At 36.1% G+C, this 6,641-nt stretch overlaps 1 long non-coding RNA gene across 1 annotated transcript; it reads left to right on the top strand.

Moving 5' to 3' along the window:
- Positions 1–4,477: 4,477 nt before the first annotated feature.
- On the top strand, positions 4,478–5,031 carry LOC113362079. Its single transcript, XR_003365542.1, has 2 exons — positions 4,478–4,557; positions 4,755–5,031. It is a non-coding gene; the product is annotated as an uncharacterized LOC113362079 (long non-coding RNA).
- The last annotated feature ends 1,610 nt before the right edge of the window (positions 5,032–6,641 follow it).

Below are 6,641 nucleotides of genomic sequence, written 5' to 3' on the forward strand. Positions count from 1 at the left end.
CTACGTTCTTTCATTATCTCATTACTAACAACCCTAGGATAATTAGTACACTCAACTATCCCGTTATTATCCCCTAAGCTCACCGGATACGGAAGCGCTCGACTACCGGATTCTACTTGCCAAGTTTCCTAGAAGTACGCTCTCTAGGTGTGACTTAAACAAATTTTCTAAGTTTTGTGAGATAAGATTGCTCCTAGTGATGAATTCAAAAGCTTAAATCACCTAATAGTATCAATTTCTACATACGGGTACTTAACAAAGTCTCATCATCAATACCCATATATCGCTACTTGCGTTTATAGTTTCTAGACAATTACGGGTAAAAGAAATTCTAAACTAGCAATAGAGGTATGAAATAATCATTCAATTTCGGACTTACACAATTAAAACATAGCTCATAAACAACATTAGCATAGTAGAAATTAAACAATAACGAAAATAATTGCGAAAGAAGAAGCTATTTCATATCGATTGTAAGTTCATATTCCGGGCTTTGAAGTCGCCCTTAATCAAAAGATTGTTTTAGCTACTCATAATAAACATTGTTCACAAATAAAATAGAAGAAGCTATTTCATATCGATTGTAAGTTCATATTCCGGGCTTTGAAGTCGCCCTTAATCAAAAGATTGTTTTAGATACTCATAATAAACATTGTTCACAAATAAAATATATGGCTTGAAGATTGTTTAAAAGAAAGAAAGTTGAGAATAAACCCAGGCACCAAACCAGAGTTGCTGTTGTGTTACTCCTGGAAGCTAGGATCTGGTTCAGCTTCTTAGTACTTCTGTGAACAGTTGCTGCGCCGTTTCTCTCGTGATGAAAAGGTAGGGTTTCTGCTGTTTGTTGCGGCTTCTTATATCTCTTTCCCCTCCTTCCAAGTCGTGACCTAAACGGACCATCTTGAACCTGGAACTCGAGCTCCCCGTTGTTTTCTAAGTATGAGTCCTAGCCATTTTCCAGGCCCTTGTAAAATAATCCACCAGATCTATCTCGGTCCAAAACTTACTCAAACTCCCGCTCCATCTTCCTGCACGCCTACTCTCTTCACAGCCCCATAATGGACAGCATCACACAATAGCAGTTCTCTGGCACTTCAGTTATAGCAACACAACATCAGGTTCTTCGCTGTCTTCTCTGGTTTCTAACATCATCCAAAATCCTTGTCAATGCTCATCACAAAATCAGCCCAGCAACTACCCATTTCTTCTTGTTATGTTACTGCCTGCACTTCAGTTCAGCTGCAAGCCTTCAACCAACTCAGTTCACCACCAGTTCCATCTCAGGCACCAAGAACCAATCACTGCATATCAGTACCTCCATCTCTATCACCTGCAACACTACCATACAGCCATATCATCTTCCTTGTCTTGCCAGCTGCTAGAACTCAGCTCAATCTCTCTATTGCAGACACCAGAACATGGCAAATAGCTACACGAACTGTTGCAGCAGCAACTCTTGAAGACAGACTCAGCTAGAGCTTGGAATAGTGAAGAAAAGCTCATTCCGGCCTTCAGTCGAACACGCTGTGTGCACAATACTGGTGGTGTAGGAGATGAATATGGTGTGATGTTTTTAACGCTTCCAAGCTTGCAAACTCCAATCTGAGACAAACCCAACATTTCCATTATTCTCATAAGTCAAAAACATTCACCATTCAGTCCTCTTTGAACAGCAACAGACCATTATCTTCTTTACTGGTTCAACGAGTCGTAAAATCCATCAACTGCTCATTATCTCGAACCTAATCCTGTCTGCAATCTTCAGCTATAACCACTGCACAAATTCGACCTGCTGATTAACCCAAATACTCAACCAAATCCATGACTCGTAGCATCTCAATTTCCTCCTTGTACGACTGAATTTAATGGTTGATTTCTTGAGTCTGTATCGACCAAAAACTGGTTACCGCTTCTTTGTTCTTCGCGGCTTCAGGTAGGGGTCTTGACCCATGGTGAATACTGCCGGTTCCATGGCTAGGTCGACGGCTACAGCAACAAAAACCAGATCTCCTTATTTGTTTGTTAACTGGTGAGTGGTGACCGAAAGAAATGAACCTGATGTTTCTTCTCTCTGCTTGTAGATTTCGGTTTCTATGGAGACCTAATTTTTCTCTTCTAGCACAAACGTGTATAACCTTGAGGTGAAGTCCACTAAACAATTAATGGTCCAAGCAAATGTTAAGCCCACAGCATAGAAACTTTAAACCGTCTCAGAAGCTCAGCTCAGCAACCACGGTTCATATTGCCAGTAGGGGCTGAGCAGAAAAACCGTAACCGCGGTTTTCATCCGTGTCCGTCCGCAAATTTGCGGGTAAAAACCAATCCGCAAGAATTATGGACCGGACACGGGTGCATTTTCAAATCTGCATGCGGTGCGGTTATAGTTGCGGTTGGGATTTGATAACCGCGGATTACCCGCACCGTAGGACATTTAGGGAATTTGTTAAAAATATTAAGGATAATATGGGAAGTTGGGGTTTTATATATAAGGATCTTAGATTTCTAAACCCTAATAGCCTTTTTTTTCTTCGAGTTCATCGTCTCATCTTTTTTTCTTCGAGTTCATCGAATTCATCGTCTCATCTTCGATTGCAGAGAAGTAATTTCTTCTTCATTGGTTGGAACATCTTTATCGATTTGCAGAGAAGTAAGTAACGATTAACTTTAGTTTTGATTGCAGAAAAATTAAATTTTTTGATTTTTTTCCCCAAATCGATTGCATGTTTGTGATTGGTTTAAAGTAAAAGTTCTCTTCTTTCTCTTTCGTTTCTTTAAGTTTCTAGGTTAATAGCCAAGCTCTTTGTTCACTAATCACTATCGTTGGCGATCAAAAGTTGATTTTCTCGCAACCTCAAGCAAATACCACTTTCTGTTCATGTATTCAGTATTCTTTGACTCTTTCATAAAAGGTAATTACTTTTAGGTTTACTTTAATTTGGTGTAAAGTTTGATTTTTCATCTAAGATTATATGGAACTGAAAATTGAGAATTTAAGATTTATATTTGTTAGATCATTTGTATGATTTAGTGGTTTCCATTATCAATTAAATTTGGATAATTTTAATTTCAGTTCAGATTTTTGTTTTAGGAATTAGGGTTAACTTTCAATTATCAATTCAATTGGGAACAGGGTATTCATTCTCATTTAATTGTATTCATTTTTGAGTTCTTATTTTTTTTTTTGGGAAATATGGTTAAGTAACTTTGAATTCAATTGGGTACAGGGAATTCTAATTGGTGTATATTTGTTTTGGGAATTAAGGTTAAATTGTATTCGTTTTCAATTTCTAATTCATTTTTTGATTTTCATTGGTTCAATCAATGGGTACCATTTTTTTGTGAATAAATCATATTTGGAAAAGGGGTTATTAATGTTGATAGCTTTTCCTTCACATCCAGGAAGAAAAGAAGTATAATTTTAGTCGGCTGAAGACGAAGGGATATAGACGAGGAAGCGTTACAAAGAAAGATTTGTATTCTTCTAATAACAATGATTAGCCTGGATGGAGTTTTTAATCATATTTTCCCACTAAATTTTTCTATCAGAGGAATTGAGTATTGGGAGGCTTTTGATTTGGGTAGACATCAAATCGCTTGATTATTACGGTAAGGTAACTGATTTCCAAATCCCTCATTATTTTGTTGATTTGAGTCAAATTTTTGTTGGTATTGTTAGGTCATTGATTTGTAGTGGGAACAATTTTTGCATGTTAATCTTGTAGTGGGAACCGTATATCAATAGTTATGATCAGAATGATGCCCAAATTTAGTGTTTACTGATTATCTATAACTCCTCCTCATTTTACAGATGCGGCAGAAATCTTGCAGGAAATTCCAGACATATCTATCATGGATTGAATAAACTAGTACTCGAATCCAAGGTCTCTTTTTCAGTTTTTGGCATCAGAGATTCATATGGAACTGAAAATTGAGAATTTAAGATTTATATTTGTTAGATCATTTGTATGATTTAGTGGTTTCCATTATCAATTAAATTTGGATAATTTTAATTTCAGTTCAGATTTTTGTTTTAGGAATTAGGGTTAACTTTCAATTATCAATTCAATTGGGAACAGGGTATTCATTCTCATTTAATTGTATTCATTTTTGAGTTCTTATTTTTTTTTTTGGGAAATATGGTTAAGTAACTTTGAATTCAATTGGGTACAGGGAATTCTAATTGGTGTATATTTGTTTTGGGAATTAAGGTTAAATTGTATTCGTTTTCAATTTCTAATTCATTTTTTGATTTTCATTGGTTCAATCAATGGGTACCATTTTTTTGTGAATAAATCATATTTGGAAAAGGGGTTATTAATGTTGATAGCTTTTCCTTCACATCCAGGAAGAAAAGAAGTATAATTTTAGTCGGCTGAAGACGAAGGGATATAGACGAGGAAGCGTTACAAAGAAAGATTTGTATTCTTCTAATAACAATGATTAGCCTGGATGGAGTTTTTAATCATATTTTCCCACTAAATTTTTCTATCAGAGGAATTGAGTATTGGGAGGCTTTTGATTTGGGTAGACATCAAATCGCTTGATTATTACGGTAAGGTAACTGATTTCCAAATCCCTCATTATTTTGTTGATTTGAGTCAAATTTTTGTTGGTATTGTTAGGTCATTGATTTGTAGTGGGAACAATTTTTGCATGTTAATCTTGTAGTGGGAACCGTATATCAATAGTTATGATCAGAATGATGCCCAAATTTAGTGTTTACTGATTATCTATAACTCCTCCTCATTTTACAGATGCGGCAGAAATCTTGCAGGAAATTCCAGACATATCTATCATGGATTGAATAAACTAGTACTCGAATCCAAGGTCTCTTTTTCAGTTTTTGGCATCAGAGATTCATATGGCTTGGCACCAGACTTGTTGCATTTGAATTAGTACTCTTTTGTGTTAGCTGTTAACTATCTTATGTCTATTGTTGCTTTTGAATTACTGAATTAGAACTCTTTTGTGTTAAAAAAACGTCTGTACTCTAGTTTGTAACTTTCTAGTTTCTATACTTAGTTTTTTTTTTATGATTCTTGTGATCAAATCCGCGGTTAATCCGCAACCGGCCCGCAAAATCCGCTGATCCGCAGAGGTCAAATCCGCGGGTGATTGGGCCGGTCACGGTTTGAATTCCCAAATCCGCAACTTTGACGGTTTGGTTGCGGGTGACCCCTAATCCGCAATCGTCCGTCCGTTGCTCACCCCTAATTTCCATCACACGAGCTCCATTTCAAGTCCATGTCCATCCATTTCTCAGGCCGCAACAAAGAGAATTAAATTCACTTTTAGATCCAATTTCGCCGTCAATGTTCTTGGTCTCCAATTTATTGACATGAGCTTTAGCCGTGTGCACTAATGCAACTCATCTTGGCTCTTTTTCTCCGTTGAATTCTTCCACCAACAGCAACCGTTTCTTATTTCTCATACCCACTTCCTCTTTTCAATTTCTCTTCATCACTAAAGCTGCCATGCTTTTTAGACAGAATTTCCATCACTATAGCCGGCATGCTTTTCAGACAAAGATGAAGATATAAAAGCAAATAATGAGAAATATTTCGCCTCCAACAACATTTGCACCTTTTTGCCAATTTCTTCTTTTTTTGTTCCAAATGACTCCAAAGTACCTAAACACTCAAAACTAAACATAAGATACATAATTCACAAGAAAACTTAGCAACGAAAGCATAAACAATAAATAAATATTAAGGTGTTTTAAACATCTATCATCTTACCCAATGCAAACGATGCATTAACAATTTTAGACACTTTTTGATTAAACTCATCAAATATTTCTTCATCTTCCATACGAAGGTTTTCCCAATCAAAATTTAGATTTTGAAGTCTAGCTTCTTTCTCACTGGTATTTCCTTCAAACATGGTTTCTAAGATATCTCAGGCTTCTTTAGACTTAGTGCACATAGTCACATTGTGCTGAAGATCTTGGGTAATGGCATGTGTGATAGCATTTAAGCCGTCAAAATTTTGCTTTGCAGCAAGGATTTCTTCTGGACTATATCTACCAATATCCTTAGGTATAGATACATCGCTTTCTGTATTAATCGGAGGATCATAGCCATTAAAAACATGTACCCATGTTTGAAAATCACTAGCTTGAAGAAAACCACACATAACAATTTTCCACCATAGGTAGTTTGAGCCATTGAAGACTGGTGGTATATTTATGGAGGTAGAATTCATGTCCATAGAGTCAGATCACTACAAACACAGACTTGTAAGGTCTTTAAACGTGTTTGCCTACTCTGATCCTAATTGAAAAAGTGGGGGTCTAACAACCACACCCAATATTTCGATTAGCAATCTGTATGGACTAACTCCAATATACTTTTATGAGAATCAACTAGACAGTCAAACTCAATCTTAATGAAAGTATATCAAAGAGTTATATCTCTCTTTCTCGATTCAATACTTACTCATGCAAATGGAAATCTGTGAGTCTAATTGAATACAAAAGAAATCACTTGAACGGTACCAAATACCAATGTTCAAGTATCAATCAATTTCAATCAACAACCAAAGGTTGGATTTCCCAATTGATTGATTCAAACGCACAACCTGTGATATTTCAATTATATAGCAAAATACAATGCGGTAAAGAAACAACACAGACACTAGAA

The sequence above is a fragment of the Papaver somniferum genome, chromosome 3 (assembly GCF_003573695.1).
Source record: "Papaver somniferum cultivar HN1 chromosome 3, ASM357369v1, whole genome shotgun sequence".
NCBI lineage: Eukaryota > Viridiplantae > Streptophyta > Magnoliopsida > Ranunculales > Papaveraceae > Papaver > Papaver somniferum.